We start from the raw sequence: 23,981 nt of genomic DNA, 5'->3' as shown, positions 1-23,981 counted from the left end.
CTGTCCCTCAGAGAAAGGGCTTCTGTCCAGAACATATAAAGAATTTAAAAAATCAGACCCCTGAAATTCAAAGACCCATTCTAAAAATGGTCATCTGAGATAAATACACATTCTTAGACATAGAAATACAAATGGAAAATAAATACATGAAAAAAATGTTGAGCATGATTGACCTGCCAAGAAACACAAATTAAAACACCACTGAGCTTCCATCTCACCCTAGAAAGAATGGCCAGAATCAAGAAAACCACCACCAACAAATGCTGGAGAGGCTGATGGGAAAAAGGAACTCTTCTGCACTTTTGGTGGGAGTGTAGACTAGTGCAGCCGTTATGGAGGTCAGTCTGGAGATTCCTCAAAACCTGGGATTGGAGGTTCCATTTGACCTAGCTATTCCACTTCTGGGCATATTTCCAGAAGAACTGAAAACATCATACCACAGTGATATATGTGCACCCATGTTTATAGCAGCACAATTTATAATAGCTGGATCTTGGAAACAGCCTAAATGTCCATCAACTGAGGAATGGATTAAAAAGATGTGGTACTTTTATACAATGGAGTACTACTCAGCTATAAAGAATTATCACATTGAGATATTTATAAGTGAATGGATACTACTGGACCATATTCATAAGTGAAATAAATCAAACTCACATATGTAAATACAAGACAAAAAGACCAAAATGCAATCTCAAACTTCCTCCCCATCCCAAGAAAGCCTAGGAGCCATGTACATAGAAGAAAATATATGCCATACACCTGAAATGCCTGAAATAATAGCAACTGATATAGAGAAGCAACTCCAGAAAGCTTTAAAGGAGATCAAGCTAGAAATAATCTCCCAGCTAAAAGAAGAAATGATAAAAGTAATGAAAGAAATGCTGAACACATCTAAAGAAGATACAGTTAAAAAGTTAGAGGAACAAAACAAAAAGAATCCCTGGATGAAAAATATAAGAAAAAAACAGAATACATGAAGTTGATTCAGAGGGATATAAAGGAAATAAAAAATTCCATTGAAAGTTGTCAAAACCACATCAATAAAAGGAAAGAATTTCAGACTTTGAAGACAAATTTGCAGTTAGCAAACAGGAAAGGAGAGATATTTTAAAAATAAAAAGAAATCAGGAAATAACAATTCAACAGCTTCAAGATGATGCAAAGAAAAATAACATAAGATTGATAGGCATAAATGAAAAAGAAGGGAACAGCACAAAGGATATCAAGAGGCTATTTAGGGAAGTAACAGCTGAAAATTTCCCAAACACGAGAATGGAAACTGACATTAGGACCAGTGAAGCACATAGAACTACAAATAGCCATAACCAAAATAAAACTACAGTCAGACATATAATAAACACCATTCCAGAAATCCAACATAAGAATAGAATACTAAAATCTGTCAGAGAGAAAAGACAGATCACCTATAAAGGAAAGCCTATCAGAATCACAGCAGACTTCTCAACACAAACAGTGAAGTCAAAGAGAGCATCAAGTGAAGTATTTCAGATCTTAAGGAAAATGATTTTCAGCCTAGACTTATGTACTCTGCAAAACTGTCCTTCAAAATGGATGGAGAAATAAATAAGATAGTCCATGACAAAGAACAGCTAAAGAACCTCATGAACACTAAGCCAACCCTGCAAAGAATACTGAAAGACAGTCTAGATACACATAGGAAAAACCCACTAAGCAAAGTAGACAATTAAACAAAATGGAAAGATAAAGATGCAACAGCAGAAAAATAACATGTAAACAATAAACCACTATTTCACAGTTCTAACCATTAATGTAAATGGTCTCAATTCACCAATTAAAAGAAAAATATTTGCAGAGTGGATCAAGAAACAACATTCAGGGGCTGGGGGTTTAGCTCAGCGGCATAAGCACCTGCCTTGCAAGCAGGCGGTCGTGAGTTTGATCCCCGGTACCGATAAAAATGAAAAAGACAAAAAAAAAAAAAAAAAAAAAAAAAAGAAACAACATTCAACCGTATGCTATCTACAAGAAACCCACCTAACCCAAAAAGAAGCCCACAGACCTAAAGTCAATGGATGGAAAACAATGCTTCATGCAATAGGAACCCCCAAAAAGCAAGGGTAGCAATTCTGTTTGCAGATAATGTGAACTTCAAACCAAGAATGATCCTAAGATATAAAGAAGGTTACTACATACTGGATAGGGGGAAACTTCAAGAGGAAGAGATAACTATCTTAAATATATATGCACCAAGTATCAGAGCACCCAGTTATACAAAGAAAATATTTAGAAATGAAAATTCAAATAAGCAACAACAGAATTATAACAGGAGATTTTAACACACTATTGACACCAAGGGACAAATAAACAAGATAGCAAATTAGCAAAGAAATAACAGAACTGAATCACACCTGTGAACTAATGGACTTGATAGACATTTACAGAGTGTTCAAACAACATCAGAATATACATTCTTCTCAGCAGCATATAGGACATTATCTAAAATAGGCCATATACTAGTTCACAGAACATATTAAAATAAATGCAAAAGAATTGAAATTATCCTATGTATGTTATCAGATCATAGTGCCATGAAACTAGAAATTAATGATAAAAGAAACTTCAAAGTCCCCACAAACACATGGAAATTGAATAATATACTCTTGTGCAATCAGTGGGTCACAGGAGAAAATAAAGAAGAAATTAAACAACACATACAAGCAAATGAAAATACAAATACAACTTAGCAGAATCTGTGGGATGCCATGAAATCCGTCCTCAGAGGAAAATTTATTTCACTGAGTTCCCACATCAGGAAAACAGAACAAATACAAATAAACAACCTGATGCTACACCTCAAACAGCTAGAAAAAGAAGAGCAAGTCAAGCCCAAAACCAAAAGAAGGGAGGAAGTTATAAAACTCAGAGCAGAATTTAATGTAATAGACACTAAGAAAGCAATGTAAATAATCAATGAATCAAAGAGTTGGTTCTTTGAAAGAATAAATAAAATTGATAAGCCCCTAGCCCATCTTGTTAAAAAAAGGAAAGAAAAATTTCAAATTTATGCAGCAAGGAATAAAAGAGGTGAAATCACTACAGACCCTGAGGAAATATAGAAGATCATCAACACCTATTTCAAAAACTTCTACTCTCATAGTTTGGATAACACAGAAGAAATGGACAGCTTCCTAGAAACATAATGAAGTACCAAAGCTGAGTCAAGAAGATGTAAAACTACTGAATAACCCAATTTCTATAAATGAAATTGAAAATGTAATTAAGTCCTTACCTACAAAGAAGAGCCCAGGCCCAGATGAATTCACTGCAGAATTCTACAAGAAGTACAAAGAAGACCTAATGCCGACACTCCTCAAACTATTCAATGAAATTGAAAGGGAAGCAATCCTTCCTAAGTCATTCCTGGAAGCAAATACTACTCTAGTACCAAAACCTGAGAAAGACCCAACTATACAAGAGAACTATAGACCGATCTCCCTAATGAACACAGATGCAAAAATCCTCAATAAAATATTGGCAAACAGCATGCAGCAAATCATCAAGAAGATTATACACCATGACCAAGTGGGATTCATCCCAGGCATGCAGGGATGGTTCAACATACATAAGTCAATAAATGTAATCCACCATATCAATAAATTCAAAAGTAAGAATCACATGATCATTTTTATAGATGCAGAAAAACCTTTTGATAAGGTCCAGCACTCATTCATGATAAGAACCTTACAGAAAATTGAAATAGATGTTTTTTTACCTCAAAATGATAAAGGTCATCTTTGATGAAGCAACAGCGAGCATTGTATTAAATGGCCAAAAACTGAAGGCCTTTATTTTAAAATCAGGCACAAGACAAAGATGTCCCTTATTACCTATTCAACATATTACTGTAAATACTAGCCAGAGCAATTAGGCAAGAGGGAGAAATAAAACTGGTCAAGATAGGAAAAAAGGAATTATCATTATTTGTGGATGACATGGTACTTTACATAGAAGACCCCTAAAACTCCATTGAAAGAGCATCCAGTTATATAAAGCAAGTATTAATATAAATGAAAAACCAAATTAGCAATAACACAATTATAACAGCAGATTTTAACACACCATTGACACCAAGGGACAGATCAACCAGACAGAAAATCAGCTAAGAAATAACAGAACTGAATCACACCTGTGAACAAATGAACTTGATAGACATATACAGAGTGTGCCATCCAACAACATCAGAATACACATTCTTTTCAGCAGAACATGGGACATTTTCTGAAATAGATCATACACTAGCCCACAGAACATATTTAAACTACTGCAAAAGTGTTGAAATTATCCCATGCATGTTATCAGATCATAGCGCCATGAAACTAGAAAGTAATGATAAAAGAAACTGCAAAAATTGCACAAACACATGGAAATTGAATAACATTCTCTTGAGCAATCAGTGGGTCACAGAGGAAGTTGAAGAAATTGAACAATACCTAAAGCAAACAAAAATACAAATACAACTTACTGGAATCTGTGGGATGCAATGAAAGCTGTCCTCAGAGAAAAATTTATTGCGCTGAGTTCCCACATCAGGAAAACAGAATGAATACAAATAAGTAACTTGATGCTACACCTCAAACATATAGATACAAAAGAGTAAGTCAAGCCCAAAGCTAAAAGAAGGGAGGAAATTATAAAAGTCAGAGCAGAAATTAATGCAATAGAGACTAAGAAAACAATGCAAAGAATCAATGAATGAAATAGTTGGTTTTTTGATTTTAATTTTTTTTATTTTTATTTTATTTTTATTTTTTTTAAATTTTATTTAAGGAGAAAAGAAAAAAAAGCAGGGAAAGGGTACAAGTTATACAGATTTACAGAAAAAAAATGAACAGTAGGAAATCACTAGTTAATGGATTACATATTGTCATCTTAGAAATAATTGTTGAAGTCACAAAATTAAAGCTTGTAAAGTGGACATTCCAACAATGATACTGCAAACAGTTCTGTTCAATGATCCAATAAAACTCTGTGATATCATTTTCTATCTTATACACTTAAATATACATGCAGTTATATAGTTTGGAGCACTTTCTTTTCCTCTCTTTTGTACCATGACTATTACACATTTTGGGTTTCATTGCTCCCACAGTTCTTAGTACTTTTTTGGAAGAGAGTAAAACCAAATGTGACATAACAGAACAGAATCGGTCAAGTCAAAAGGGTGGACATAATAGATAATGTAAAAACATAATACAAGGTTATCAACAATGGTTACCATAATGCCTCCCGCTATCTCTAATAGAATTGCCTATATCGTTAGTTATAATACAATTGAACAAAACAGTAAAGAATAAAACCGACAAAACCAAAACATTGGAGACATTGTAGGTCTTCAAAAGTAGATAAAAGTCAACAAGAATGGGCGTCATACTGAATCTCATTATCTTCACAGCTGATGCCTAAACTTTCGAACCTGATACTATCCAGCAAAACAGAATAGGGGAACATCAGTTAAAAACCAGATGGTGAGAGTAATACAGGGCTTTAAATCAAGGTAATGAAAAGTCAAAGTGGGTTGCTATAATATATCCTGCTATTTTTTCCTTTAATTAAAAGGATAAAGATAAAAAAGTAAATAATGGAGTGGAGATTGAGATAAAAGAGGGCATAACAGCAAAACAGCGCACATCAAAACATAACCATTTAAGCAGAATAGTGATTCACCACCAGATAATCCTAACCTAAAAGTAGTTACCATATTGTCTCTTTCTTTGAAATCCTTGAGTACAACTTCGTATACTGTAGCATTAAGTATATCAAAACAATGTAAAACCATTCAAGAGAATGACAGCATTACAGAGTATTTAGAATCGACTAACAGAAAATGAATAATGGTTTCTGTATAATCTCCTTGTCTTTACAAGGTTTTTGTTTATACTATCGTACATAATAAAATCCAGTAAGATACAACCTATTTAGACCATTGGAGAAGGAAGGACAAAAGTTAGATGAGACTTCAAAACAAGATGATACTAAATCAGTATTACCTATTAAGATGTCATTTTCTCCAAAATAGCTGTTCCAATCATCCAATCTTCTCTGCCTCGTTTCTGTTGAGCTCTTTTTCTGTCAGTAGCTGTCAGTTTGTCTTCTTCATTTTGTTCTCTGCTCCATTCGTTGTGGCCTCTCTGCCATTATTTCTGGATTCTTTGTATTTTTCTTTTTTTAGAATATCCTGCAATACTCTCTGTAGAGTTGAATTGGTGGTTGCAAATTCCCCCAGTTCCTCTTTATCCTGGAAGCACCTTGTTTTTCCATCAATTTCCAGGGACAGTTGTGCAGGATATCTCAATCTTGGCTGGAGATTATTATCTTTCAAAGCTTGAATTATTTCCCCCCACGCTCTTCGTGATTTGATGGTTTGTGCAGAGAAATCTGCTGTAATTCTGATGGGTGTTCCCTTGTAAGTGGTCTGTTTCTTGTCTCTTACAGCTTTTAATATTCTGTTCTTGTATTGAATTTCTGGAATTTTGATTATTATATGCCTGGGTGTTGCTCTGTTTGGGTTGTAGGTAGCTGGGGTCCTGTATGCCTCATACATCTGAGTATCTTTACCTTTTGCTAAATTAGGAAAATTCTCCTGGATTATTTCTGTGAGTAGCTTTTGTAGTTCACTTGTTTGTGTCCCTACTTCTTCTTTTATGTTCTTAATCCTTAAGTTATGGATCCTCTTATCATCTTCTTGTCTTTGTATTATTGCTGTTTGTTTCTTTGTTATTTTTAAGAAGTTTTTCATTTCATTCTCCCATATTACAAGTCTACCCTCCAGTTCAGATAGTCTGTCCTTAGTTTCTTTCAAGCTGTTATGCCAGTCTTCTATAGACTTCTTAGTATCTTGGTAGTCCCTTTGAACCTGTTTCACGTATTCTATGCTTTCTCTGTTTTCTCCATCAAACAATTCTCCCCTTTTTTTCTGTTCTTCCATTCCACCGCCTGTTTTTTCTTGGGTGGTACTTAGCATTTCTCTAACTATTCTGCATACTTCTAGCTTCAGGTCGTTGATAACTTCATTCCTGAATTGGTCTATGAGGCTCTCTATATGGTGCCTTATGTATATTGGTGCGGTGTCTGCTATTGCCTGTTTCTCAGAATTGGGGGCCGAGGGGCCTTTCTTGTTGCTGCCTCTTCCCATGCTGCCTCTTCTTCTCTGTTCCTTATATATGCAAGCTTATATAAGAGGCCCAGCTTCTCTCCCAGTCAGCCACAGCCTGATCGAATTGCGCCAGTTAGGTGTTCCCGCTCACCGCTGCGCACCAGGGAGTTACGGACCAGGCATCCTACGCGTCTCCCCTCCTGGCCACCGTCAGGCTCTGGGATCTGGGTTGGGACAGTCTACCAGGTCCGCCGGCAGCGTCACGCAGGCCAGGCACTTTTCACCAATCCCGCCCGAGAGGGGGATGTGTGGCTGGAGTCGCCACCGCGCCCTGCTCCCGCAGGACTGCTCGGGCCCAGAAAGTCCTCTGCTGGAGTCAAACTGTGGTAGAGTGTCAGCTTCTCTCACTCACCTCACCACAAGTCAGTGCACGCCTCCCTGCCGTTCGCAGATTGCCGTTCTCAGAGCTTCTGCGCGTCTCTCTCCTTGCCGAGCCACTGTAGAGGCAGCCAGCCGCCGCGCGGCGGGAAACCCAAATCAGGGCTTACAATGGCGCGGGGTCCAGCCTCCACACCGAGGCTTTTCTGTTCCTGTTTTAGCACCAGGACTGCATTCCAAGTTGGTTTCTCTCAGCCCAGTTCGTTCCTGAGTCAGCAGAGCATATCTCCACCTGCTTATGTCTCCTTAGTCCGCACCATTCCTGGCTTCTGGGCCGAGTCTTTCAGAGAGCCTCCGATAGTTGCTGTTATCTGTCCGCCATGTTCTCCCGGAAGTCTAATAGTTGGTTTTTTGAAAGAATAAGTAAGATTAGTAAGTCCCTAGCCACCCTAATTAAACAAAGGGAAGCAAAAGCTCAAATTCATGCAACAAGGAATGAAAAAGACTACAGACTCTATAGAAATACAAAAGACCATCGAACCTATTTCCAAAACCTCTACACTTATAGGTTTGATAACATAGAAGAAATAGACAGATTCCTAGAAACATATGAAGTACCACCATATCAATAAAGCCAAAAGTAAGAATCACATGGTCATTTCCCATGATGCACATGAAGACTTTGATAATGTCCGACACTCACTCATGATGAGAACCTTACAGAAAATTGGAATAGATGGTTTTAACTCAATATGATAAAGGCCATCTATGACAAACCAACAGCCACTAGCATTCTATCAAATGGCCCAAAACTGAAGGCTTTTACTTTAAAATCAGGCACAAAACAAGGATGTTCCTTATCACTGCTCATACTTAACATAGTACTGGAAATACTACCCAGAGCAATTAGACAAGAGAGAGAAATAAAAGGGGTAAAGATAGGAAAAGAGGAAGTTAAATTATCATTATTCATGGATGATATGATACTCTACATAGAAGACCCTCAAAACTCCATTGAAAGACTCCTAGATATAATCAATAAATCCAGCAATGTAGCTGGATACAAAATCAATACTCAAAAATCAATAGCATTCCTATACACTAACAACAAAATCACAGAGAGAGAAATAGGAGAAGCCACACCCTTAACACTAGCAACAAAAAAAATGAGATATTTAGGAAGTATTCTCACAAATGATGGGATCTACATAGGGAAAGTTATAATATGCTGAAAACACAAATTGAAGAGGATCTCATAAAATGGAAAGACATCCCTTGCTCATGGATAGTAAGAATAAATATTGTGATAATGCCCATTCCCCCAAAACTGTTATACAGACTGAATGCAACCCCAATGAAAATACCTTTAACATACCTCATAGATCTCGAGAAATCACTCCAAAAATTCACCTGGAACCAGAAGAGACCTAAAATAACAAAGACTGTTCTAAGCAGCAACGGCAAACAGGAGGCATCACAATCCCTGACTTGAAGCTATACTACAAAGCAATTGTAGTAAAGTCAACATGGTACCGGAATAAAAACAGATCTGAAGATCAGTGGAATAGATTAGAAGATACAACCACAACTACAAACACACTCAACCACCTTTTCTTTGATAAAGGGGCCAAATATTTTCACTGGAAGAACTACAGTCTCTTTAATAAACAGTGTTGCAAAAACTGACTTTCCATATGCCAAAACCTAAGAGTAAACCCATGCCTATCACCATGTACTAAATGAAAATCTAAATGCATGAAAGATCTGAATATCATAACAGAAACATTAAATCTATTGGAAGACAAATTGGGTAAAACCTTGAAGACATAGGGGTAGGTAGAGAATTCATTAACAGGAATAAAATTGCACAGAAAATATTTCCCAGAATCAATGACTTGGGTAATGTCTTATTAAAAAGTTTCTGCACATCTAAAGAAATCTCCAGCATAGTGAAAAGAAAACCCACAAACTGGGAAAAAATCTTACTGAACTGTCCTTCAGACAAAGGTCTTCTGTCTAAAACATATGAAGAATTAAAAAAATCGGGGCTGGGGATTTAGCTCAGCGGCATAAGCGCCTGCCTTGCAAGCAGGCAGTCGTGAGTTCGATCCCCAGTACTGATAAAAACGAAAAAGGCAAAAAAAAAAAAAAAAAAAAAAAGAATTAAAAAAATCAGACCCCCAAAATTCAAAGATCCAATCCAAAATGGGCATATGAAATGAATACACACTTCTCAGATGAAGAAATACAAATGGCAAACAAATACATGAAAAAATGTTCATCATCATTAGTCATTAGAGAAATGCAAATCAAAACCACACTGAGATTCCATCTCACTCCTGAAAGAATGGCCAGGATCAAGAAAACCACCACCAACAAATGCTGGAGAGGCTGTGGAAAAAAGGAACTCTCCTGCGCTGTTGGTGGGAGTGTAGACTGGTACAACCATTGTGGAGGTCAGTCTGGAGATTTCTCAAAAACCTGGGATTGGAAGTCACATTTGTTCCAGCTATTCCATTTCTAGGCATATTCCCAGAAGAACTGAAAGCATCATACCACAGTGATATTTGTACACCCATGTTTATAGCAGCATAATTTGTAATAGACAGATTTGGAAACAACTTAAGTGTCCATCAACTAAGGAATGTATAAAAAGTTGTGGTATTTTTATGCAATGGAGTACCACTCGGTTATAAAGAAGGATCACATTGTGATATTTATAAATAAATGGGTGCAGCTTCAGACCATACTCATAAGTGAAATAAATCAAACTCACATGTATGAATGCCGAATAGTTTCCCTAGTGTAAGAAGTGATAAGAATACGTAAACATATTTGATAATCATGATTCCCCATCATATTGCTTTGAAGCTACATAATGTTTTCACTCATTAATTGAAATGGCTTTATTCTGGGTTGCTTGATTTTATTGTCTGTGATGGTATGAACAGCTATTTTGAAGAAAACAAGACATCATAATAGCTAGTGATGATTTAATATCATCTTGTTTTGAAGTCCCACTAAACTGTTGTTCTTCTGTCTCCATTGGTTTTATCATGTTGTATCTTATTGGATTTTATTATATATGATAGTATAAACAAAAATTTTTGTGGTCAATGAGATAATATAGTAACCATTTTTTGTTTTCTGTTAGTTGGCTCTGAATACCTGCAATAATTTCATTCTCTTGAGTGATTTTATTCTCTCTTTTTATGTTTGATACTAGAGTGTATGAAGGTATACTCAAATATTTCTAGGAAAGAGACAATACCGTAGCTACTCTTATGTCGAGTTGTCTTGAGGTGAAACACTATGTTGCTTAAATTGTTCTGTTCCGACCTGTTTTGTTATGTCCTATTTTATCTTAATTTAAAAAATAAAATTAAAAAAGAAATACAAATGGCAAATAAATACATGACAAAATATTCTTCATCATTCGTCACTAGAGAAATGCAAATTGAAACAACATTGAGATTCCATCTCACTCTAGAAAAATTGGTCAGGTTCAAGAAAACTACCAACAAAAAATGCTGGAGATGCTGTGGAGAAAAAGGAGCACTCTTTCACTGTTGGTGGGAGTGTAGACTGGTGCAACCACAATGAAGATCAGGCTGGAGACTCCTCAAAAAGCTGGGATTGGAAGTCCCATTTGACCCAACTATTCTGCTTCTAGGCATATTCCCAGAAGAACTGAAAATATCATACCACAGTGATATATGTGCACCCATGTTTATAGCAGCACAATTTGTAATAGCCAGATCTTGGAAACAACCTAAATGTCCATCAACTGAGGAATGGATAAAGAAGTTGTGGTATTTTTATACAATGGAGTACTACTCAGCTATAAAGAATGATCACATTGGTATATTTATAAATAAATGGATGCAGCTTGAGACCATACTTATAAGCAAAATAAATCAAGCCCACATGTATAAATACTATATAGTGTCTGTAGTGTAAGAAATGGTAAGAGTACATAAATGTTTATGGTAATCATGATTCTCCATTACATTGCTCTGAAGCCTTATAATGTTTGCATTCATTAGATGGAACGGTTTTATTGTGGTTTGCTTGATTTTATTATGTGTGATAGAATGAACAGCTATTTTGAAGAAAAGAAGACATTATAATAGCCAGTGCTGATTTAATATCATCTTGCTCTGAAGTGCTAGTATGTTTTTGTTTTTGTTTCCTTTGGTTCTATCATGTTATACCTTATTGAATATAATTATGTGTGATAGTACAAAAAAATTTTCTATGGAAAATGAGATAATATAGTAGCCATTGTTTGCTCTGTTATTTGGTTCTGAAAGCCCTGTAATGCTTTCATTCTCTTGAATGGTTTTATACTGTTTTGTTATGTTTGATACTATTGTATATGATGTTATGCTCAAGTATTTCTCATCCTAAGTTGCAACATGGCCAGATTTCAGGAGACACTGTTGATTTTCCCCAGGAAGGGCCACAGCCAGCCACACCACCGTCGCTTACCAGGGAGGGGAGCTGCTTGCTTGGTTTTCCCAGCATCTGATGGAAGACTGCTGAGGTCTTCTGTTTGGATGAGAGGTCACTGAGTTTCCTATCAACACAGCATGATTAATCCACTGCAGTCCAAGGTTCTTAGCAGGGAGGCAGGCTGGTTGCTTGGTTTCCCACCTTTGTAGTTCCAATGTGGTGTGGATCTCAGATGACACTGGTGGTTCTCCACCTGGAGGGGACATAGTCTGCCACACTGCAGACACTTACCAGGAGGGGAGCTGCTTGCTTGGTTTCCCAGCATCCTAAGTTCCAACATGGCATGGATCTCAGGAGACACTGGTGGTTCACCCCCTGAAAGGGCCACAATCTGCCACACCACCGCTGCTTACCAGGGAGCTGCTTACCAGGGAGGGGAGCTGCTTGCTTGGTTTCCCAGCGTCCTAAGTTCCAACATGGCGAGAATCTCAGGATACACTGGTGGTTGTCCCCTTGGAAGGGCCACACTCTGCTATGCTGCCATTGCTTATTGGGGGAAGGGGGAGCTGCTTGCTTGGTTTCCCAGCATTCTAAGTTCTTTTTTTTTTGTTTATTTTTTTAATTTTATTTAAGGAGAAAAGAAAAAAAAAGCAGGGAAAGGGTACAAGTTATACAGATTTACAGAAAAAAAATGAACAGTAGGAAATCACTAGTTAATGGATTACATATTGTCATCTTAGAAATAATTGTTGAAGTCACAAAATTAAAGCTTGTAAAGTGGACATTCCATCAATGATACTGCAAACAGTTCTGTTCATTGATCCAATAAAACTCTGTGATATCATTTTCTATCTTATACACTTAAATATACATGCAGTTATATAGTTTGGAGCACTTTCTTTTCCTCTCTTTTGTACCATGACTATTACACATTTTGGGTTTCATTGCTCCCACGGTTCTTATTACTTTTTTGGAAGAGAGTAAAACCAAATGTGACATAACAGAACAGAATCGGTCAAGTCAAAAGGGTGGACATAATAGATAATGTAAAAACATAATACAAGGTGATCAACAATGGTTACCATAATGCCTCCCGCTATCTCTAATAGAATTGCCTATATCGTTAGTTATAATACAATTGAACAAAACAGTAAAGAATAAAACCGACAAAACCAAAACATTGGAGACATTGTAGGTCTTCAAAAGTAGATAAAAGTCAACAAGAATGGGCATCATACTGAATCTCATTATCTTCACAGCTGATGCCTAAACTTTCGAACCTGATACTATCCAGCAAAACAGAATAGGGGAACATCAGTTAAAAACCAGATGGTGAGAGTAATACAGGGCTTTAAATCAAGGTAATGAAAAGTCAAAGTGGGTTACTATAACATATCCTGCTATTTTTTTCCTTTAATTAAAAGGATAAAGATAAAAAAGTAAATAATGGAGTGGAGATTGAGATAAAAGAGGGCATAACAACGAAACAGTGCAGATCAAAACATAACCATTTAAGCAGAATAGTGATTCACCACCAGATAATCCTAACTTAAAAGTAGTTACCATATTGTTTCTTTCTTTGAAATCCTTGAGTACAACTTCGTATACTGTAGCATTAAGTATATCAAAACAATGTAAAACCATTCAAGAGAATGACAGCATTACAGAGTATTTAGAATTGACTAACAGAAAATGAACAGTGGTTTCTGTATAATCTCCTTGTCTTTAAAAGGTTTTTGCTTATACTATCGTACATAATAAAATCCAATAAGATACAGCCTATTTAGACCATTGGAGACAGAAGGACAAAAGCTAGATGAGACTTCAAAACAAGATGATACTAAATCAGTATTACCTATTAAGATGTCATTTTCTCCAAAATAGCTGTTCCAATCATCCAATCTTCTCTGCCTCATTTCTGTTGAGCTCTTTTTCTGTCAGTAGCTGTCAGTTTGTCTTCTTCATTTTGTTCTCTGCTCCATTCGTTGTGGCCTCTCTGCCATTATTTCTGGATTCTTTGTATTTTTCTTTTTTTTAGAATATCCTGCCATACTCTCTGTAGAGTTGAATTGGTGGTTGCAAATTCCCCCAGTTCCTCTTTATCCTGGAAGCACCTTGTTTTTCCATCAATTTCCAGGGACAGTTGTGCAGGATATCTCAATCTTGGCTGGAGATTATTATCTTTCAAAGCTTGAATTATTTCCCCCCACGCTCTTCGTGATTTGATGGTTTGTGCAGAGAAATCTGCTGTAATTCTGATGGGTGTTCCCTTGTAAGTGGTCTGTTTCTTGTCTCTTACAGCTTTTAATATTCTGTTCTTGTATTGAATTTCTGGAATTTTGATTATTATATGCCTGGGTGTTGCTCTGTTTGGGTTGTAGGTAGCTGGGGTCCTGTATGCCTCATACATCTGAGTATCTTTACCTTTTGCTAAATTAGGAAAATTCTCCTGGATTATTTCTGTGAGTAGCTTTTGTAGTTCCCTTGTTTGTGTCCCTACTTCTTCTTTTATGTTCTTAATCCTTAAGTTATGGCTCCTCTTATCATCTTCTTGTCTTTGTATTATTGCTGTTTGTTTCTTTGTTATTTTTAAGAAGTTTTTCATTTCATTCTCCCATATTACAAGTCTGCCCTCCAGTTCAGATAGTCTGTCCTTAGTTTCTTTCAAGCTGTTATGCCAGTCTTCGATAGACTTCTTAGTATCTTGGTAGTCCCTTTGAACCTGCTTCACGTACTCTATGCTTTCTCTGTTTTCTCCATCAAACAATTCTCCCCTTTTTTTCTGTTCTTCCATTCCACCACCTGTTTTTTCTTGGGTGGTACTTAGCATTTCTCTAACTATTCTGCATACTTCTAGCTTCAGGTCGTTGATAACTTCATTCCTGAATTGGTCTATGAGGCTCTCTATATGGTGCCTTATGTGTATTGGTGCGGTGTCTGCTATTGCCTGTTTCTCAGAATTGGGGGCCGAAGAGCCTTTCTTGTTGCTGCCTCTTCCCATGCTGCCTCTTCTTCTCTGTTCCTTATATATGCAAGCTTATATAAGAGGCCCAGCTTCTCTCCCAGTCAGCCACAGCCTGATCGAATTGCGCCAGTTAGTTGTTCCCGCTCACCGCTGCGCACCAGGGAGTTACGGACCAGGCAGCCTACACGTCTCCCCTCCTGGCCACCGTCAGGCTCTGGGATCTGGGTTGGGACAGTCTACCAGGTCCGCCGGCAGCGTCACGCAGGCCAGGCACTTTTCACCAATCCTGCCCGAGAGGGGGATGTGTGGCTGGAGTCACCACTGCGCCCTGCTCCCGCAGGACTGCTTGGGCCCAGAAAGTCCTCTGCTGGAGTCAAACTGTGGTAGAGTGTCAGTTTCTCTCACTCACCTCGCCACAAGTCAGTGCACGCCTCCCTGCCGTTCGCAGATTGCCGTTCTCAGAGCTTCTGCACGTCTCTCTCCTTGCCGAGCCACTGTAGAGGCAGCCAGCCCCCGCGCGGCGGGAAACCCAAATCACGGCTTACAATGGCGCAGGGTCCAGCCTCCACACCGAGGCTTTTCTGTTCCTGTTTTAGCACCAGGACTGCATTCCAAGTTGGTTTCTCTCAGCCCAGTTCGTTCCTGAGTCAGCAGAGCATATCTCCACCTGCTTATGTCTCCTTAATCCGCACCATTCCTGGCTTCTGAGCCGAGTCTTTCAGAGAACCTCCAGTAGTTGCTGTTATCTGTCCACCATGTTCTCCCGGAAGTTGCATTCTAAGTTCTGACATGGCACGGATCTCAGGAGCTGCTGCTGGTTCTGCCCTGGAAAGGCCGCATTCTGCCACACTGCAGCCATTTACCAGGGAGGAGTGGTGTTTGCTTGGCTTTCCAGCTTCCTCTACTGATGGTCTTGTGTCCCACAGCAAGCAGCAGGACAGCATGGGCATGGAAGTGGCAGTCTCAGGGGCTAACCTTGTGCACCACTGATGGTACTGTGTCCAGCGAAGGGCAGCAGGATGGTATAGGCATGCCTAACAGCACATTTTTAAACTTGGGGATTTGATATGTACCTATCTACATTGTAAGGTACAAGCAGTGGGCTTTGCTTCTTATCTTTTTTGCCTTCTCTCTACAGTGGATCTGGATTCTTTAAAGGTTTTGCCTTTGCCAGGTGGCAAAATGTTGAACTTCATCAGCAGAGGGCAATGAAGTAACATGGCAGGAAGAAAGAACATTTGGTTCACAAGTCAGTGTGCTTGCTGGCTAGCATCCTGCACTGGGATTTCTGCATGGCCTTGCTGCTGACAAGCATGCTGCTTTTCCACACCATCCCTGGAGCACAAGTGACTTATGCAGCCTTTGCTTCCCATGGCATAGGTAACGTGTCCAGAGTCAGGCTCCTGCCAAGCACGCAGTTTCTCCAGCAAGCATCCCTTGCAGCACAGGCTAATCAGCAGTGCTCAACTGCTGCCTCTGGTGAGATGTCTACATGTGCTTAGTTTTGTTTTATTTTTTGTGATATGTCAAATAGTAGAGGTCTAAGATCAATTATGTTAATACAACAAATTATATGTTTATGCTTCAATATTTTAGTATATGGGGGGTTCCAACAGCGTGACCTGAGCATCCTGGTGAGGACCACAAGACAAACATGGCAAAAGAAGCATAAGTGCTAGAGAAAAGCAAGAGGTTCTGACCATTATTTTTCTTTGAGTATTGGATGCCTGTAAGGTCTTAGGTATTCTACTTTTACCTAAACTTCTGCAAAGTTTATTTTATTACCTGTAGAACTTGACTCATAAAGAAAGAGAATAGTAAAGAGAGGACAGCTATTTTCAGGACTGAAGAAATACAAAAGCCTGGCTTCATCTCTGTCTGAGGTCCTCTAGGACTGGTGGCATGCCATTTTTGTACCTCATTAGGGAGAGTCACGAAAAGAGATGTTCTTTGTATGCCAAATGGATTTGATAGGAGAACTAAAAGTTCTAGTTCTGTTGGACAGCTATTCATGAAAAGGTTGTGAGTGTTCACTTTTGAACAGAAAACCTGGTTAAATAGGAACATAACCTACAAACACCTTGGCAACAGATGAAAGCTAATGGACAGAGAGCCAGCTGTAGGAAGGTGCAGTGAGTGGTCTGCATTAGCCAGTTGGTCTAGTTAGTGTATGACAAATGCTTGACTATAAGTAATTTTCAGAGTTACTAGCCTGGCTTCTAATTACTCAGCATGCTCAATGCTGGTCTGAACGTCCATAGCAAATATGGGTAGAGAGCTTACTGCATGGCACATTAGTTTCCCAAACATATATTCACCTCCATCACTAATGTGTACATTTTTTGATTGCTAAGACCAAGCTGTATTGTTCAGAGGTGGGGAAGAAATTGCTTGATATGATCATTTATTCTCAAATCTTCTTTTTAAGTGGAAGAATGCCAGACCATGAAATGCCACTGTCCATGAAGGCAAGGGGTCTGAATTTGAGTTGTAAACTTCTAGATCTGCTGCTACTGAAATTATGGACACAGGTAGGAAAATTTTTTCCCAAATATTACTTTATCAGTATATAATTGGAGTACATGCAGTTTACAAGCATCTTGGGGAGTTGGTACATATACTTAACACAGCTTGTTTCTTTTTTTATCCCTTCCTCACCTCTGTCCCTCCTTCACTCTCTAGTTCTCCTTTCTCCCTTTATGTTTTTCTTGATTTTGTTACTCTTAGCTCACACTAATGGCTTATGATGTCTACATTCACTGAAGTTATTAGTATCTTGTATCTGGCATATCTTCACTGTACCTGTTTCCCCTTCCACACCCTAAGCTTATCCTGGATCTCTTTCCATTTGCAAGAGAGCCATCTTCTTGTCTGGAACTATCCTTGATTTATTTTTCTCTTAGTTTGTATTTTGCCTTACTCAGATCAGAGATATCATATAGTGTTTAAGTTCAAGTGTCTGATTTATGTCACTCAACATTATATTTTCTAGGTGCAACATTTTCCTACAAATATCTCAAATTTGTTCTTTATAGCCAGTGATATTCCATTATATATAGATACCACAATTTCTTTATCCAGTCATTTGTTGATGGATATGCAGGCTGTTTGCAGGTTTTGGCTATTATGAATTGAGGTGCTGTAAACACTGGTAAGATAAGATATATTATGGTAGCTATTTTGGATTTATTATTGTTTTGTTTTGAAGTCCCTTACTGCATTCATTGTTTTGTTTTTATTGGTTGTGTTCTGTTTTGTTTTTTTGTGTGTGTTTTCATATACTTTTGTCAGAGGAGTATGAGACTCACATTGGACTTTTAAATGAGTCTGATTTATGAATTCTCCTTGAGCAGAACTCAAGATGGGGAGTTACTGTGTGCATGTATTTTATTTTTCTTGAAGGTACTCTGAATAATATTGCTTTTATAATTTCCTTCTCACCAAGTTTATTATTGGTACACACAAATGCCAATGACTTTTGTTTGTTGATCTTGTATCTTGCTATGTTGCTGAAGTTGGAAGTAATTCTAAGAATTTTTTGGCTAAGGTCCTTGAATCTTCTGTGTAGAGTATCTTGATACCTAAATAATGATAATTCAAGTGCTTCTTTTTATTTCTTTCTCTTGCCTGATTGTTCTGGCTAGTGTTTCAAGTACTATGCTGAATAGGAGTGATCATTCTTTGTCTTGTTTCTGATGTTAGGGGGGATGCTTTTCATTGCTTTCCATTTTATATGATGCTAGCTCTTGGTTTGTCATAAATAGCTTTTTGAAAAGTCAAGTATGGTCCTTTTCTACTTGTTTTCTTCAGGGTTTTGTCATGAAGTGGTTTTGGATTTTTTTCAAAAGCTTTTCCTGCACCTATTGATAAGTTCATTTGGTTTTTGACCTTGTTTCTGTTTATGTGGTGTATTACATTTATTTTTATTTATTCATTTATTTTATTTTAAATAGGATAAAACCAAGCAAAATAAAACAGAATAAAACCAATCAAAATGAACCAGTGTAAATGATACAGGACTTCAAAACAATATGAAATCAATAATAGTTACCATAATGCCTCTTGTTGCCCTCAAAATAGCTATAAATACCTTCAGACATAGTAAAAATCAAACAGAACAGAACAGAATAGAACCAATAAAATAATGAATGCAATAAGAGACTTCAACACAAAACAATAGTAAGTCCAAAATAGCTACCATAATATATCTTATCTTTGAAAGAGCTGCTCATGCCATTGAATATATCAAAATCAAAAAGAACAAAACAGAATAAAACCCAACCTAATAAAACAGTAAAAATGACACAGGACTTCAAAACAAGATAATAGGGAATTAACAATGGCTACCACCTTCAGAGGGAGATTCCCCCATAGATGCCACACTGTGTTCTATTATCCTCTGAATAGATGATCAGAAAACCCACAAAGTCAATGAAACACCAAATACCAAAGCATCCAATTGCATGTCACCTCAATAGTTATCAACACAGCCTGTGTTTCTCCAGATTAGCTGGTCACTTACGCAGTGGGAGGCGGGATTTGGCTCTTCTTGTTTCCCAGCCTGTGAGCTGAAGGAGCTGGAATCTGGTTCTCCCCCTAGCAAGCTGTACGTGGTGCTGATTTACAGGGAAAGCTTGCTTCTTGATGACTTCTTGTTCTCTTACCCTACAGTATTCCAATAGCCCCAGGCTTATTTTTATTTTGGTTCTGTACTGCAGAGTAATGTGGGGAGTGCAGATGTGAATGTATGCAGTGAACAGTTATTTCTGCTGACATTTGTGAAGAATGTGATTTTGATGTATGAGCATAAAAGTCTCAGAAATGGCAGTCAAGTTTAAGGTGGAGATGAGGACACCAAGGGACAAAAGAGAGATTCTGTGCTACAGGGAGAACAACTGAGATAATGAGTTCTAATGGGCCAAAGTGGTGACCACGGTGGATCTGGATGAGAGGAAAGGATGGAGGATGAAATTGCCAGCTTGGTCATGTAGGTGCCAGGGGAGAGAAGCCCAGGAACCTGTGGTGGGGAGTGATGTGAGGCTAGAACAGAGAAAGTCTGCAAGGTGAAATTGGGGAAGTTTTATACAAGTTCTCTGAAATTCTATATTTGTTTTGCATGCATTGCCTGCTTCCCTGCTGAGGTGCAGATGAGTTCCCAGATGAGACTACCCTGGGATCCTGGCATTTTCTGCTTCACTGCTCCTCCTGCACTGTCCTCATCCTGATGTTCATCTCTTCATTATTTCAGGGTTTAAATCCTACTGTAGTAGGAGCTCCTGGTATACAGGAGCAGAAGGAAGGGGACTTATTGAAGGAGTCAGATGAGGCACAAAGTGAGAGAGAAATGAACAGAATTTCAGGGCCCTTTTCCAGGTTTCCCTTTGTGATAAACTTTGATAAACTGGGTATATCTCAAGGGTAAGGGTAACAAAGAAAATTAGTCATGTGCAAATATTCTGCTTTGGAAGTGAATGTGCTTTGTGTATTTATGTGTTGTCAAACTACATAAAGATGATGGTTATGTTGGGGCCAGGATCTTAAAATTATATTTTTTACTTTAGGAAAAAAGTGCAAATGTAAATCCAATGACTATTTGAGAGAGGAACTTTGACCTAAAGAGGAAATTTCATGTATTATTGTTTTGCTGACATATTTCCTGATGCCTCTGGACAAGTGCTCCCATATCTTAATTTTGTGCTCAGAGGTGGACCTGTGGTAAGTGGTCATGCTCAGGTGATGTGAGGTGCAAGAGGTCATTGAGGTTCCTTTTGAATTTTACCACACACTTTCTTCCATTTAGAAGTTGAAATAAAGAGAAGAGGGACAAGGATGAGGTTGCCAGGCAATAATAAATGTAAGCTTTAAACTACAAGTCATCTAACATATTTACAGAACATTTTATAGAAAAGTTCCAAAATTCACATTTTCTTCAGGTGAGCATATCCTATATTATAAAATAATACTTATACACATGGGAAATATTGAAATTCTATTATAGAACTTATTTGTTCACCTTGAATTGATGGTAGAAATTAACATTAGGAAAAAATTAAATTGTACAAAACCAATGAGAATAAAGAACACACTTTACAATTACCATTTGCTGTTCAGTAATGAAAAGCAGAAATTTACAAAAAAATTTCAACAAAATTAAAAGAAATCTAACACCAATGGGACACACGAATAGAAATAGCATGGCTAAGAGGAAAATCATGCAGTAAGTGCATATATCATAAAGAAGATTGAGTTGAACAAAACAACTGTGAGCTGAAAGACCATGAAACACAAGAATTAAGCAAGCTGGAAATTAGGAAAAGAAATAAGTACTGAAGTTGACAGATGAAATAAGTAAATGTAGTATACAGACACTACAAATCAATGAACACAAATGTTTGTTTTTTAAAAACACAAATAATATAGACATAACATTGGCAGTTCTAACCAAAAAAGTGACATACCTGAATGAAATTTAAAAAAAAGGAACATCATGACATCACATTAATACTGCAGCAACATGAGGAACCATCACACACTACTGTAAACTATTGCTCATAACAATTGTCACCAGCAAGAGGTTCTGGATGCAGTACCTCCCACACTGGGTGATTCAGCCTCCCAGGTCACCTGCTTCTGGCTTCCACAGGTGCCTCTGATGCTGCCTGACTGTGGTGCAAATGGTGTGGGGCATGCTGCTGAGGGCTGTGCTCTGTGCACAGACACTTCCTGTTCCTGAACCTGACATCTGTTTTATACACACAGCAGTGAGGTTCTCATACAGGGAAGAAGATCCCAGTTCCTTCCTTGGACTCAGGCACATAAGTGGTAATGTAAGACCTCTCCAGGAGAGGCAAGGAGAGGAAGATGATGGGGACTCAAGTGCCATCATGTGGAGCAGTGATCTGGGGCTTCAGATGAAATTAGGTGACTTTTTTGATGTTCAAAGAGGGTGACTACAGAGCCTTGTTCAGGAAGAGCTGCACATGAGTATACATTTGTTACTGCATTGTGACCACCTGTACTATTTGTACACCTTAAGAAATAGGGTGAAAATCACAGAGCCAGGAGAATAAATAGAGAAGGCCTCACAACCTCTGAGTTTGGTGTTCTCACTGGGCTCACCGACGACGAGTAACAGACTGTGACCTGGTGCTTCATTCTTCTTTGCTTCCCCCATGAAGTTATCTTTCCCTCTGCAGTGTTTCCCTGCTGTGACTGCCAGTAAAACCCACATCCTCATTCCTTGCTGTAGACTAGGGCCAGGTGACAAGTGTTCCATATGTGTACTTGACAAAAGGTCCTAGTGTAGAATGAGCGTGGTGTATCAGGCAAGATTTATATATTCTCCTGTGATGTTTTCACATTTTTTTATAATGTATATTAATACATGTATTTACCAAAATCTGCCATAGTGGTAGTACTTTAGGACTCTCTTCCCTGCAGAACAGACTCTTCAGGTCCCTGCTGCTAATATGAACCCCAGTGGAGGTCCTGGGTGGTTTCCTTGATCTGGTTCTGCATTAAGTGAATTAGAGAACTCATCCTCTCTCCTTTTCCCTCATGTAGAGTTATGATGTTTCTGGGCTCTGGTGGGTGAGTTAGCCTTAGTTGTCACTTGGTTTTTACTCTCTCCATCATCTTCTTTCTTTTCTCTTTTGTCCTCTTCACTCATCTTCCTGCCATCAGTCTCTCTTCCCCGCACCCTCAGGCCAGCACAATGGAGATGACAGCCACAGTGCTGGGCCTCCCATCACCATCTCTCTGTTTCCTTCTCTGCCTTCCCTGCCTCACACTGGAGTTGTCAGCAGATTGTACTGAGCATGTCCAGTTTGTCCTCTTCCATTGACTCCCTTTCCATTTCATCATTTCTTGCCCATACATGAGTCGGCTAAGGTCATGGCCCCTGGCCTTTTTCTTCTTGCCTCAGTTTACCTGTGCACCACCCTGCTAAGTCCTTGGCTTCCCTTCATTTCCAGTCTCCTAGTGTGGCACTGCCACCTACCTTTCTGGTTTTTTTTTTTTGCCTTTTTTGAGACAGGATCTCACTATGCAGTTCAGGATGACTTTGTGCTTACTTTGTAGCCCAGACTGGTTTTGAACTCACAATGGTCCTCCTACCTCTGCCTCCTGAGTGCTGGGATTACAGATGTGTGCCACCTCCCATCCAATTCCACCCAATTTCTGAAGTGCTGCTGATAGTGAATCGTCCAAATACAAAGCATTCTGCTGATTCTTCTGCTTCCTTACAACATCTCATTTCCTCAAAGTCCTGGTCATCCTAGGGCACCCTCTGCCTTCCTATCATGTCCTTCCCTGTGCATGAGGGACAGTCCCTGCACCCTCTCAGTCTCAAGCCTTCTCCGCCTGCTTCCATCCTCAAATTGATTTTTGTCCTGTTTGGCTAGATTCCTTCCATTGTTGCTTATTGTTTTACCACAATTCTCATATTGCTGCTGTCTTAATTTATTCTAAAATTTCAGCACTCTACTCTCTTGTCTCCATCATGTGTGCCATCACCACACTCTCCCATCCAAGGACATCTTCCATGCACCCCAGTGGAATACAGGAGGCTTCCTGCAGTCCCTTTCTGCCCCCAGCTCCTTCCCTGCCATTATCCCTAGCCCTCAACTCATCTCTCTCACTCCAGACTGACCCATTAGTTTCTCTGTGTGCATTTCTATTCTGGACTAGAACTGTGTATTTTTTGTATGTCTTATTGTTACAATGATGATGAATTTTATTATTATTATTATTATTGTATGCTTAATTAACTTTTTTTTCTGAAAATACATTGTTTTGAACATATTTTTCATCTTTGTTTGACTTCAATTTGAGTATTAGCTACACTTGATCCCTGTTTTCCCAACTTTATCACCTGCTAAAGGGAAATTTTCTTATGCCAATTAAATTGAGTAGCTGTGCTGGAATGAAATTATACAAAAGTAATTGATGATGAAGTCACAGAACGAGCATAACACAAGCATGTCAAGAGAAGCTCAAGGACAACAATACTGCAACACTTATGAAATAGGGACCTAGGAAACAATT

General features: G+C 38.4%; 1 protein-coding gene across 2 annotated transcripts in view; it reads left to right on the top strand.

The window, feature by feature from the left end:
* LOC134472612 (beta-defensin 109-like) overlaps window positions 1–23,981 on the top strand; it is an 89,911-nt gene that overhangs the window by 18,734 nt on the left and 47,196 nt on the right. The window contains exons 2-3 of one of the 2 annotated variants that reach the window (XM_063234543.1): window positions 16,075–16,415; window positions 17,365–17,467. The gene's annotated coding sequence lies outside the window, so the exon portion shown is untranslated. The remainder of the gene's footprint in view (window positions 1–16,074; window positions 16,416–17,364; window positions 17,468–23,981) is intronic. The other variant, XM_063234544.1, reaches the window with a different exon arrangement.

This window comes from Cavia porcellus, unplaced genomic scaffold (genome assembly GCF_034190915.1).
Source record: "Cavia porcellus strain 051 isolate PalLab524CR breed Dunkin Hartley unplaced genomic scaffold, mCavPor4.1 scaffold_24, whole genome shotgun sequence".
Lineage (NCBI taxonomy): Eukaryota > Metazoa > Chordata > Mammalia > Rodentia > Caviidae > Cavia > Cavia porcellus.
Note: the sequence above shows the minus strand (reverse complement) of the source record. Positions and strands in the feature narration are given on the sequence as shown.